Raw genomic sequence first — 13,512 nt, 5'->3', positions numbered from 1 at the left:
CCAGATCCGGTCCCAGGGTGGGGGATTGGCTGGTTGGGGATGGGTGGGAATGGGGCACGGGGCCTTTCCCTTATTTGGGACGCAAGCTCTGACCAGCCCACATTCTCATGACCCCTAGGAGACCTTTCCGGTCTCTCCCTATGAAGATCAGTGAGCATTTCTTAGGAGCCATCACAATGACAAAGTCTTCCCAGATCAGGAGCTCTGCACAGTGGAATTTCCTTTTCCTCCATCTTTTTAGTGTCAAATAAGCCATGCAGGTTCTCGCATGTTTCCTGGCTTCCTGTCGCCCAGTGAGCCCACCGGCCCAATCGGCTTCTGGGCCAGGACCGGGGCTCCCAGGTGCTACCATAATACACCTAATAAATAACCTACAGCGCCTGGCACAATGGTGTCCTGGGCCCTGGGGCTCCTAGACACTACCGTAATATACCTAATAAATAATAACAGAGAATTTTAGCAGGGCCATACCCAATTGTTCAAAACTCACAAGTCAGATCCAAAAAATCATGAGATTTTTAATAAACAAATAAATGTTGGGTTCTTTTTCTTAGCCTTCAGGTTTTTTTCTGAGCCTGAAGACGTCCCATTTTCAACCACAAGCGCTAGAAATTTATTTGTAAAGTGAAAATGAAAATCACATGAATTTAGAAGCAGGATCCTTTAGAAACAACTCACCACAGATTTGTGATGAAATTGCAAGAGTTCGCAACACCCAGCCAACCTACAAAAAAAGCAAGGTAATTCAATGTAAAAAAAACAATCACCCCAGCTGTTGTGTTTGCAATCAGTCACTGGGAAACCCCCTCTTATTCTCCCTGATTTAGTGCTTTTCAGGCCTTGCTGTGCAGCCCAAGGCCTTCGGCAGTGGCTTCTATTGTTTCCAGCAATCACTACATAAAGCGGCATTTAATTGCTCCTTCCACTGAGGCTGAAAGAAGATTGCTTTGTGCATCCATTGACTTCAACCAGGCCTGTGATTGTCCACAGGTAGGTTTGGCAAAATTCCATTTGTATTTGTTTAGTGTTTCAGCAGATAATAACTATGTTTATTTTAAGCATTTTTTTTCAATTTTTTTTTCAATGTTATTGATTTACATTTTTACAGTTGCAGGAAATTGTGGGGATGACAGACAATGGGGGGCTGCCAGACAATAATTATTGCATGACAGTAGATGTTTAGATTCCCAAAGTCAACGCTTTATAACGGTTAAAACACAAATGGTCAACATCACATGTCAAAATATGCAAAGTACATATCCTGAAATCAAACTTAACCATTCTCAAGCAGCATTTTCCTTACTTTGCCTACATGTAAATTTCTATTATTTTCAATGGAAATATTTTTCCATTAGTTTGTGTGTGAGCAGCAAATTGATGTTTACTGACATTTGCCAATAAAAATCGAATCCTTCCAAGCCTATCAATATATCAGAGACCTGCTGGAAGGCAGCCACGGCCACTTTCCTGTTTAATATAGCGCCTAGATACTACAATGATGGGCAGCAGTCTAAAACCCTCAGGAAGGCTATTTGCACAACTCTGTTTCAAACAGGGATGTGAGGTCCATGGGCAATGTCCTTCTCTCTTGGTGTGTGTCTTAATTACTGCTGGAACAAGCGCAACTGTCACCTAATCCATGGGACAAATTTAGCAAGCCGTGTGTATATCGCAGGTGGAGAACCGTCCACTCATCCATAGGAAACAATGCCCTGGGGTACCCCGTTACACACCAGGGGACCCCCGGAATCCCCCTTCAAACACAAGAAACGAGGAGTGTTAGAGGATAAAGTAGTCCCCAAAATACTTGTGGTAATGTGACAGGAAAGAAAAGGCTGAGTCTCACCAGAAGGAGGAACGGGCCACGAGCGCTGTCTCTGATCCAGCCCCAGGGCGGGGACTGGTGGGCTCAAGAGGGTGGATGGATATTTACCTTGTAAGCCGATCCCCTCTGGAAGGGGCTCCCTGCACACAGCATGTTGGCATGCTCGTAGCCAGGATAAAACATGGTGCACGTGTCCTCATCCAGCACCTGCACTTGCACTTTGTGCAGGGTACTAGGGTGCACAATGGCATTCGACTAGTGATCCCCCACCTGGCTACCACACACTCCGCCTTCGGGGTGGAATGGGCCAAGGGCAACTTGAGTGGCTTCACCTCCTTCGTCACCTCCACCTTCTTCTCCAGCTACGACGGGGAGAGAGAAAGGGTTTGGGATCAGCCCGGCTGCTTGGCTGGGGCATCAGTGTGAAAACCTCCCCTTAGGACCCACTCCGGGACACCCAGGATGGATTTAGTCTGGGGACCAGCTACCCCTCCAGCTCAGGCAGAGAAGGCTGTGGGGGGCCCGAGAGGGTGCAGAAGGAGCTAGGACTGGAGAGGGAACAGCAGCGTGGAGGAGATGCAGCAGGGGATGGTAGGAGCAGCCCAGGGGATAGCGGGGACTGGAAGTGACTCCCGTGGGGGACTGAACCAGAAAGGTCGGCAGGTAGGAAGCTACGCGCCTGGACTAGTGGCACGTAGAGGGCGCTAAACTGGACGAACATCCAGCCCGTACAGTCCGGTTGAGCTGAGGAGAGGCTAATGAGAAGAGACATCCCACCTCAGCGTAAGGACTCCAAGGGATGGAGAATCCATCACATCTCTAGCTCAGTTGTTCCAATGGTTATTTCCCTCCCGATACAAACCCGAGCCAGATTTCTAGCCCAAATTTGTCCAGCATCAGCCGGTCTAGTTCTGCCTAGGACAGCGAGGTTGAAGAGCTCCCTACCCTCAGATAGCCCTCCCCATGGAGAGTCCTACAGCCTGGGGTCAAGTCCTCTTCTCCCCTACAGTAACCTCAGGAGATCGCTCTCCTTGGAGCTCTACCTGCCAGACCGCGTCTCCAGATCTCGGAGCGTTCTTGAAGCTCGTTCCAATTTGCCAACGTGCTGTGTGAGGTGTGGACGCCAGAGCTGGCCACAGGCTCCAGTCATGGTCTCCCCATGGCCATATCCTGAGGGGACCCCCACCTCCCTGCTCCTACTTGCTATCCCTCGGTTTACACACCTAAGGACAGCATCTGCCCGCTTAGCTCCAGCCTTGTGCTGGGCTGGTTTCCCCATGACCCCGAAGTCCCTCCCAGAGTCACTGCTGTGCAGGATACAGCCCCCGTCCTGTCAGTGTGGGCGACACTCAACGTCCCTAGAGGGGCACCCTCGCATTGCATCTGTCTGCATCAAACCCAGGGTGGGGCTCCCGGTACCTGCAGAAGCAGGAGGTCCCTGGTGAAGGGGTCCCTGGTGAATTCTGGGTGGGGGATGATGCGTCGCACACGCAGGCGCTGCTGGGTTTCCTCTGGCTCGTGGACATTGTGGGCTCCGAGGATGACTGTGATGTTGCTGATAAATGGGGAATAAAGTGCCACTAAGGAGGAAGGAGACTGACCAGCTGGGAGCTGCGGGGACGCCTGGGTGACTTTCCCTGTCCCAGTCTCTCCCAGCTTGACAACTCAGAGCTGTGGGGCCCCATAGGGGTGAGGGGCCTACACTACCATCCCGGACACCTGGGTCCCATTTCCTGTCCCAGTCTCTCCCTACAGGAGCTGGGAGCCGTGGGGCCCACAGGGGTGAGGGGCCTACACTGCCACCCTGGACACCTGTTCCCAGTCCCTATCCTGATCTCTCCTCCCTGAAATCTGGGAACTGAGAGCTCTAGGGCCACCTGGGGTGCCACCCCACAGGCCTGGGTCTCATTCCCTGTCCCCGCTTACCCTGCAATACAGCTGCAGTGAGCAGCAGTCAGGACAAAGTCCTTCTTCACCAACAGCCCTCCGCAGGTCTGTGTGGTCACCGGGCCCATGCTCACCTCCAGGTAGGCCATGAGGGTCTGGAGTGTGGCCAGGATACATTTCCCCCCCCTCCCCCCCGATGATCCTGTGACGCAGTAGGGAGTGGGGCAGATTGACCTGGGATTGTCATCTAGTTTGGCTGGGACTGTCTGCATGGGGGATGGGAGAGCAGGGGATGACTCCACTTGAGTGAGGATACCTGAGCCTGTAACCTGAGCTGGGAGGGGGTTGGACCCAGGTGACACCTTTGCCTGGGAAACTGGACAAAGGCAGCAGGAGGAGCCGGGGGGAGGGGGAGTGAGACTGCTGCAGTGGAGTTTCAGTCTTGGGCTGGCTGGGGAATTGTAGGGAACCCTGAGGTTGGGGTCTAAGCTCCCTACTCCCCAGAAGGACCTGACTGAGGGGTCTTGTTGATACCTACAAGCTCTGGTTTGGACTGTGTTCCTGTCATCTGTTCTACTGCCTGGCTGAGAGTCACGGTGAATCGCATGAAGCGGGGGGTCATAGGGCCTTGTCCCCCCCCGTCTCCCCCCTTCCCCGCAACTCTGTGACAGATCCACCCTACCCAGAGGGCTGAGCAGAGGAAAACAAAGAAAGGTGAGATTCACACATTATTTGTAGATACGAAGGTGTGAAGGGGTGGTGCAAGTGCTTTTTTTTTTTTACACCTGAAGTCACACGATCAGGTGTAAATTTTTAGCACCGAGGGTAATTAACCACTGGAACAACTTACCAAGGGTCCTAGTGAATTCCCCATCCCTGCCAAGTTTTAACTCAAGACCGGATATTTTCCTAAAAGCTCTGCTCTGGTTCAACCAGAAGTGAATTCAGGGCACTCTCATGTTATACAGGAGATAAGAGGAGATGATCACAGGGGCCCCTTCACACCTTCATATCTACAAATAATGTGTGAATCTCACCTTTCTTTGTTTAGTCAAAGTTGCTGTTTCCAAAAGGAAGCCGTTCGATGTGAACCTTTCTGATCAGACCCGGTTACTGTGGGGTTCCCTGGGCAGTTCTTGTCTGGGCTTGTGACAGTCTGTACCCCTATGTTCACCCCTTTTACAGGTCTATGACAAGTTTCGTACAAACTATTCCTTGGAAGGTATCATTGGAAAAAATAATAATTTGCTGATCATTACGGTCCTGGTAAAATACGGGTGGCAATGTTGTATGTAAAGTTATAAGATTAATCTGTATGGTGTTATTAAGCCCTTGTGCACACAGTTTTGTCAGCAAAAGGCAGCTTTTCCCAATGAAACAGTGGAGGTGTACACACTACAATGCTACTCTCCTCTTTTGGTGACAAAATAGAACCACCTTGACGAGAGGTGTCGAGATTTTTGAGCCAAAGTTTTATCAACAAAGTGTCAGTGTAGACACCATGCTTGGTTTTGTCGATGTAAATCGCCTCCAGGAGGTGTCCCACAATGCCCATCCTGACCGCTCTAGTCAGCAGTTCAGACTGCGCTGCCTTGCTGCCAGGTAAGCAAGCATCCACCCCCTTCCCCCTTTAAAGCCCCATGAATTTTGAAATTCCACTTCCTGTTTGCTCGGCGTGGAGAACTCACATGACATTTTCCCAGCTGACCGTGGCGGCTCTACATGGCAAACGCTCTCCCACTTGGAGCGCTGTGGAGCTGTTGGATCTGCTGAGTAGATGGGGAGAGGAGGCTGTGCAGTCCCAGCTGTGCTCCAGCCATAGGAACTTCAATACCTATGGGCAGATTTCTCGTGGCTTGTGTGATAAGGGCTTCAAAAGGGACATGGTGCAGTGCCAAGCGAAGATAAAGGAGCTGAGGCAGGCACACCAGAAGGCAAGGGAGGCAAATCGTCACTCCAGCACTTCACCAAAGCCCTGTGACCATTCTTGGTGGCAGCCCCACCTCCACCGCTAAGAGTCTTGTGGATACTTTGGCGGGGCTGGAGGTGGCGGACAGTGGACCTAACCCCAAGGACGAAGTCGTATACAAGGAGGTGGAGTTGGATGATGACGCGGAGCCCACTGCAGGGTTGTCTGGTGCGGCGGTGAGTCAGGAACTGTTCTCCAGTTCGGAGGTGTCTATCCAGTCCCAGCAGCCCTACTCCAGCGAGGAAGAATCAGGAGAGGAGACCCCTGGTAAGTGATCTTTTGGAGCTGGTCCTGCCCGGTTATATGATGTTCAGCTTTCCTTTCCTCTGTATAGTGTAGAAGGGATAGAAATGTACACGACTAGCTGTGTTTACGTGTGCTCCAAATTACCCTGTGCAGCTAAGCAGTGCGGCAGCACAGTGTGTTGATGCACACCAAGATTTCACGGGAATCCTCCAGAGAGATCTCTAGGAAACTTTCCTGCAGGTACTCAGCAATCCCCTGCCAAAGGTTCCTTGGCAGGGCTGCTTTGTGCCTTCCCCCATTGTAGGAAACTTTCCCTCGCCCCTCGGCAATCACTTGTGCAGGGACCAAAGGGGCACACAGGTGAGCAGCATAGGGCCTGGGTCTGAAGCCGCACGTGTGCAGTAGATGCACCCTTGTAACCTTGCTTACGCTCAGGAGTGAGATATTGGCTTCCACAACTCCTGCCTGTGGAAAATGGTGGCAGAATTTACAATATTGTCCCTAGTTGCCTGTACTGATCCCCGTGAAACATCACCTATACTCTGCCCCAGCTTGAACGCCATGTTTAGGGAGTTCTCCGAGATGTGTACTTGCCAAGGGTTAGTGAGAAAGTGATTGGTATGTTACAAGAGGTGTATTTTACTTTAATGATGCAATGCTGTTCATGTATGTGTTATGCTCTGTACCTCGGGGGAACACCTGGCACCCCCATGTTCATCCTTGTAAAATGATTGTGTGGTATCCAATGCAACGTTTGTCATGTCGGGTGTCTTCGGAAGGCTCATGATGCACTGAGCATTGTTGTTACATGAAATTATAACCTATAACATTACTGTATGTACTTATGAGGCTGAAAACGTATCTTCATGGCTTAAAATAAGCCCAGGCAAAAACTCTCCAAGAGCAGAGAGGCAGTTCACACCTCATCAAGGCAGGTATGGGACAAATCCAGCCCAGCCTCACAGGAATAAAGGACACTGGCCTAGGCAGCAACAAAGGATCTGTTGTATTCTCGAGTGAGTCACCCCCTTTCCTTTGGCCAGTTTGGGACTACGATGAGGTAATGCTCACCTGACTCTGAAGAAGGGGGCAAAGCCAAGAGGGAAGAAGGAACATGATAAAAAGGAGAGATGTTTGCCATGATCTTCCTCTCTCTTCCACCTCCATCTACAGACATCAACATCAAGCGACTGGACCGCTGATCAAATGGGAGAGCCTGGCTGAAGGGCAACCAGCCAGCCTGTGGTGAGAAGCATCTAAGTTTGTAAGGGCATTGAAAGTGCTAAGATCAGCTTAGAATGTGTTTTGCTTTTATTTCATTTGACCAAATCTGATTTGTTATGCTTTGATTTATAATCACTTAAAATTTATCTTTGTAGTTAATAAATCTATTTGTTTATTCTACCTGAAGCAGTGCGTTTGGTTTGAAGCCTCTCCGAGATTCCCCTTGGGATAACAAGCCTGGTACATATCAATTTCTTTGTTAAATTGACGAACTCCTATAAGTTTGCAGCTACCAGCGGGCATAACTGGACACTGCAAGATGGAGGTTCCTAGGGTTGTGTCTGGGACTGGAGATATTGGCTAGTGTCAGTCGGTTGCACAATCCAAGGAGCAGCTTACATGCCAGAGGCTGTGTGTGAAGAGCCCAGGAGTGGGGGTTCTCACAGCAGAGCAGGGTAAGGCTGGTTCCCAGAGTCAAGGATTGGAGTGACCTAGCAGATCACTGGTACAGATAACACCAGAGGGGAATGTCACACTATCCCCATACACCCCCTCTATCTATCTGTCTATCTCTATACACACTGACTGTCTGAGCTGTGGCCCAGCCCCCTTCCTCCCAGCCCCGCTCACGCTGTGGGGAGATGCTTGAGAAGGATCAAAGGGCCAAGTTCCCACCAGCAGCTGAGATGAGTCAGGGCTAACCACAGCGCCCACATGCTTCGAGCTGGGAGCTTATTGTCCGCAGCTAAGCTCCCCCGCTCCAGCTGTGCATGAAGACCAGATGTGCAGGGCAATCACCTGTGCAGGGCAACCAGCTGTGCCGGCAGAGTGCCAGGAGGCATGAGTGCCAGGAGAGTGCCAGGAGGCACGACCTGCAGTGGGCACCACATTGGGTTGGGCACAGAGCCAGGCTGGACACAGCCACAGCTGCTGAGCTTCCCCTGTTCTTCCCACCGGCCCGCGTGGTCAGGTGTCCAGGCGTTGAGGTGGCTGATCTGCCCCACTGAGGCGAGTGTCAATGTGTCTTGAGGTCCCCCCCGCCCCTCCCCTGCCTGCCCTATATTAAACCCCCGGGCTGAGACCGGGACACCATCCCCTCCCCTGGACAATGCTGCTGCTGCTGCTGCCCATGGCCTTTCTCCTGCCCCTCAGGGCTCAGGCTGGTGAGTCTGCGGGTGAGGAGAGCAGAGCCCTCATCCTGCTGTTAGGGTGGCGAGTCCTAATTTAGCATCAGGGACCGGTCTCAGGGAGATGGGGGGGAATGTGTGTGTGTGATTCTTGGGGCAGGCTGCTCGTGAGGAGGATTTCGGGGGGGGGGGGCGATGGACTCGGCTCATGGGGACATGCACAGGGATGTAGCAGGATTCCTGTTTGGGAGAATATTCTGCTTTTGTGTCTCTTTTGATTGATCTGCTTGTTGCTCCCCCCTGCCCTCAACATTGTGTTTCTCGGGGGGGGGGGGGGGGGTGTCTCTGCCAGGGGAGATCATCGGTGGACAGGAAGCCCGGCCCCACTCCAGACCCTACATGGCCTTCGTGGAGACAAAGATGGGGCCAGAGAGCACCATTAACTGTGGGGGGTTCCTGGTGCGAGAGGATTTTGTCCTGACAGCTGCGCACTGCGACGAAGAAGGGTGAGGTGCCCCTCAGATGCCAGCCACACGGCTGCTGTCCAGCCGCCTGCGGATCGGAGATGGGGGATGGCCCCGTGGCCACTTGGGCTCTGCTCAGCCCCTGCACAGGGCAAACCCTGATGTAGACATGGCTCAGGAGCCAAGCCCTCCCTCACCTCCCAGGGTGGCCCCCTCCATCCATCCCTGACTGAAGAGTACTTGCAGGGCGTTGAGGGTGTAGTCAGAGGCAGGACAGATAGTCCCTCCCCCAGCTTTCAGGGGTGTTTTGCTGGGCTCTCTCACCTACCTCTCCCCGGCTGCACAGGCCACAGGGGATAGCAGGGAAACGGCTGCTGAGGACAGGGTAGATTCAGATTCCCAACCTATGGGAAAGAAGGAAGCTTCTTATTTTGTGCACAACCAAGTTCAGGGCCCCCGTTGTGTCAGGCACTGCCCAGACCCCGACCGAGATCAGGGCCCCCATTGTGCCAGGCGCTGCCCAGACCCCGACCGAGATCAGGGCCCCCATTGTGCCAAGCACTGCCCAGACACACACTGAGACCCTGCCCCAAAAAGCTTCAGGACAGATTTTTAAAGGTTTTTGGGTTCCTGATGGGATGGGAGTTCGGTGCATAAAACCCTTTAACAATCCAGCCTTGGTAGTCTGTGTAGACACTTGCTGGATCCTTGCTTCCCACTTTTCTCTTAGCGAGGGCTGACATTTCCAAGGGGTTTAGGTGCCTGGTGGGATTTTCAAAAAGCACCTCTGTGCATCTTTGGGTGCCTGAATCCCTTTGCAACCCTGGCCTGGCCCCTTGGTGCTTTGGAAACCCCCAGCTGTGGGGAGCGGGGGGATGTGTGCGATTCAGGGCAATGGGAAATCAGGTTGTAGGGGAAGCGGAGAGGGAGCTGGGCAGGGGGCTGAGAGGCAGGATAGTAAGGAGTGGGGAAGAGGGAGGGAGTCCCCAGCCCCAGAGATATGGGGCCGTGAGCAGTGATTTTTCCAAAGGTCTGTAATGTCAAAGCCAGTCCCTGGGCTCCAGCTCCCTTACGTGGCTTTGTTAATTTCAGAAACTCCAGAGACCGAGAGACTCATTATAAAACTGCAAAAGTTAAGAAAATAAATCTGGAGACAGACCCCCAAATAACCAGCATGATAGATGAACGGGCTTGGAAATCTCATGATTTTTCAGCCAGTCTCGTGATTTGGGCCCCCCGCTCCTCCTCCAACTTTGACTTGTGATTTTTGGAATCCTACAGCTCTGGTGACGCGCCCACTGTCGTCATCCTGGGAGCCCACAACCTCAACCAGAAGGAAAGGACCCAGCAACAAATCCGAGTGCAATGCAAGATTCTCCATGAGGACTTTGATGGGACAACCTTGGAAAATGACATCATGCTGCTCCAGGTAGTGTCTTCCACCACAGGGTCCCATGCGCTCCAGTAACCACATGCTGATGTGGTGGGGCTGGGCTCATCTGGGTACCATAGTGCTAGGAGGGGAGTGGGGTCTAACAGTTAGAGCAGGGGGGTCTGGGAGCTAGGACTCCTGGGTTCTATCCCCAGCTCTGGGAGGGTGGAGGTGGTTAGAGCAGGTAGGAGCCAGGACTCCTGGGTTCTATCCCTGGTTCTGCCACTGATTCTGTATGTGCTTGAGAAAGTCACCTCACTGTTTTGTGCCTCAGTTTCCCCCTTTGTGAAATGGGGATAAGTTTTAAGCCCCCCTTCCCAGGGTTCATTAATAATACACTGTGAAATCCGTGGCTAGAGTGAGCCAAAGAAGGGCAAAGTATTAATCGGTTCTGTCTGTCTCCAATCCCACCGCTTTGGAGGGCAGTGGAAAGGGCGGAAGCATCTCCCAGGCCATGCTGGTAAATCTCTTCTCTCTCCCCTCTGTCTCTCCCACGAAAGCTGGAGCGCAAACTGAACGGACCAACGCGGTGAAACCCATCCCTCTGCCCCCGGCCAACTTCCTGCTGAAGCCAGAGGCCACATGCAGCGTGGCCGGCTGGGGCCATACCGGTGCCCACATGGTGCGTTTTCCCACCAGGCTCCAAGATGTGACCTTGCAGATGGCTGACAACAAGCAATGCGGACTCTTCTTCGACTCCTTCAACCGGACATCCACGCTCTGCGTGGGGAACATCAAAACGAAGCAGTCGTCTTTCGTGGTGACGCCCCTACTGTAGTCGGGCTGTTCTGGCTTGTAGACTCCCTTGAGGGTTTCACTCATTGGATTTTATGGAGGTCTCACTTTTCCAGCCGTCCAGAGGCAAAAGTCCTGTGGACATTAATAGAGGCTGGGGAAAAGTAGCCTGGAATCTTATAATGATTGGAGGCAATAAGGACTCTTCCTCCAGTAGAGGCGCCCCCTATGGAGTCCCCCACCCTGCTCCCCATGGCATAGCCCCCACCCCAGTGACCACCCTCAACCTGCAGCACAGCGCCCCCTAGTGCTGCCCTGGGGCCTTGGGTCAGCACTGACTGCCAGGGGAGAGCACCCCCTAGTGAGTCAACATGGTCCCTCATCCAAACATGGAACAGGTTATTTTAAAATTGGACCTGTTACATCCAGAGACGGGAGCAGGATGAATCAGTGAGTGCCCAGCTCTGACAAAGTGCTGCGTATGGGTGGGGCTGGCTTGTTGCATCTTGAATTCCCCCCAGCCTGCTTTCACTGTAACGTTCCCTCCTCTTCTCTCCGTAGGGTGACTCCAGGGGCCCGCTGGTGTGCAATGGGGTCGCCCAGGGCATCGTCTCTCACGGGAAAGACAGTGGCCTCCTGCCCGCCGTATACACGTGGATCTCCGCATTCATCCCTTGGCTCGGGAAGAAGATGGGCAGGGAGTAGCTGTGCAAAGAGACCAACGGGCTTCCAGCTGCTCTGCCATTCTGCTGCCTTCGCTACTTCTGGGGCTTTCCTGTTGGAGCGGGGACGCTGCTGCACTCGTCTGGGGGCACCCCTGAGCTAGCAAGTCCTCGCCTCACCCTGGGGTTGGATGGGAGTCAGCGCCCCCTAAAGGGGACAGGCTCTGTGCTCCATTCCTCACCCCAGTCCCCCAAGCCAGCCAGTCCCCCCGGGGCTAGATCAAAGCTGGTGCCCCCTAGACTGCATGTCCCCGTTCCCCACCCCCCTGAGCCAGCCAATCCCTTCTCTGGGGTCGGATGGGAGCCGGCACCCCCTAGAGGGGAAAGGCCCTTTGTCCCATTCTCTTCTCTTGTTCCTTGGCATGAAAACTTTTCTCTGTAATGTGCTTGATGAAAACCCGGAACGTTCTCTCCTCTGCGGGTCCAAGCCATGGCTTGCGATGCAATAAATGGCTTTAAGCAGCAGCTGGTGCTGGTGTCTGGACTCCTGAGTCTTTCTCTGAATGGAACAGCTGTCCTTGGGCGGCCCCTGAGCGTCTCAGGAGGTCCCTTCCAGCCGTAATGCAACCCTCTTCTCCCCTCTTCTTCACCCCGTCCGTGATGCCTTGCAGCTGGAATTCACGGGACTCCCTAGACTGGATCCAAGGCAGTGGCTATCTACCCAGAGTCCTGTCTCTGACAGTTACCAGCATCAGAGGATGGTGGTAGTACCCCACAGTAGAGAGTGATGAGGTGAGACACCAGGACTGTGGTGTTTGCGGAGAGGGAAACAACATTTACAGAGGCAGTTTGGGGAGAAGGGTTCAGCTGGGGAGGGGCAGGAGAGAACTAACTTAGCTGGCTAGAGAGAGCTTAGGGTGGAGACTTTCAAAGACCCCCTAAGGTGGAGCAGCTATCTCAGGTCCCTCTGCAATGAGGGAAAATGGATATGATTACAATAGCACCAAGATCGGGGTGCACCATTGTGCCAGGCACTGCCCAGACCATGACTGAGATCAGGGCCCCGTCGTGCCGGGCTCTGAGAGGAGAAGTTGTCTTGCTGAAGGTTACACAGAAAGTCAGTGGCAGAGCTGAGAAGAGAAACCAAATGTCCTGACCCCCATTTGGTGCCCCTTGCCACGGGGCCATGCTGCCTCTCGCTTTTTGCCCATGATTGTGGGCTGCCAGGGGAATTGTCGGAAGAAGGTGGGGGGCAGGGGGTGGGGCGGGGTGGGGAGCAAACTCTTGTAATTCCCTCAGCTCTATCCCAGAACCGGTGCCATTTCCAAACTGAAGGGGGGAGCACTGTTCTACTCTGTCTTCTAACTTGTACAGGTGGGTCTTTTCTGTTCTATTCCCTCTCTCATAACCATGCCCAAGGTCCCTTCAATACCAGTCCATGTCCGGCCCACCTGATTCTGGATCTATGAAGGGCTCCCCACCATTTGGAGGTGCTTTCTGCCCGTGGACCTCCAGCTGGGCTAGACAAACCCATCGCAGCTGAGCCAGCACCCTCAGCTCTGCTCCCAGATGTGCACATCTGCAAGGGGCACAAGATCCCAGTTAGGTTCAGCACCAGCTGTGGAGCAGGTGACCCAGCTGGGCTTTTTCCTGACCCATGTGCTGTGGGTTTCCAGGAACTGGTGACTGCAAAAGTCACCCTGCTGCAGCAGCTGGGGCTGGGGCCTGCTGGAGACGGGATCTGGGGTTAGATGGACCTGGGGGTCTGAGCTGATCTGGCAATCCCAATGTTCCTGTTTAGATGAGCCAACTGAGTCCCCGGCACAAGACCCAGGGTAAGAAATTACTGACGCTCAACCTGGTCATGACGCCTTTTTGTCCCCTCTGTGCACAGCCAATAGAGTCAATGTCTCCAGGGCTCCCTCTGTCCGCCTGGATCTA

General features: G+C 53.3%; 2 pseudogenes; one reads left to right on the top strand and one right to left on the bottom strand.

Moving 5' to 3' along the window:
* Positions 1 to 1,604: 1,604 nt before the first annotated feature.
* On the bottom strand, positions 1,605 to 4,334 carry LOC135886129 (mast cell protease 1A-like; annotated as a pseudogene).
* An 879-nt stretch (positions 4,335 to 5,213) lies between these two features.
* On the top strand, positions 5,214 to 11,614 carry LOC135886128 (mast cell protease 1A-like; annotated as a pseudogene).
* The last annotated feature ends 1,898 nt before the right edge of the window (positions 11,615 to 13,512 follow it).

Source organism: Emys orbicularis, chromosome 12 (genome assembly GCF_028017835.1).
Source record: "Emys orbicularis isolate rEmyOrb1 chromosome 12, rEmyOrb1.hap1, whole genome shotgun sequence".
In the NCBI taxonomy this organism is placed as follows: Eukaryota; Metazoa; Chordata; order Testudines; family Emydidae; genus Emys; species Emys orbicularis.
This window is presented reverse-complemented; position numbering and strand designations above follow the sequence as displayed.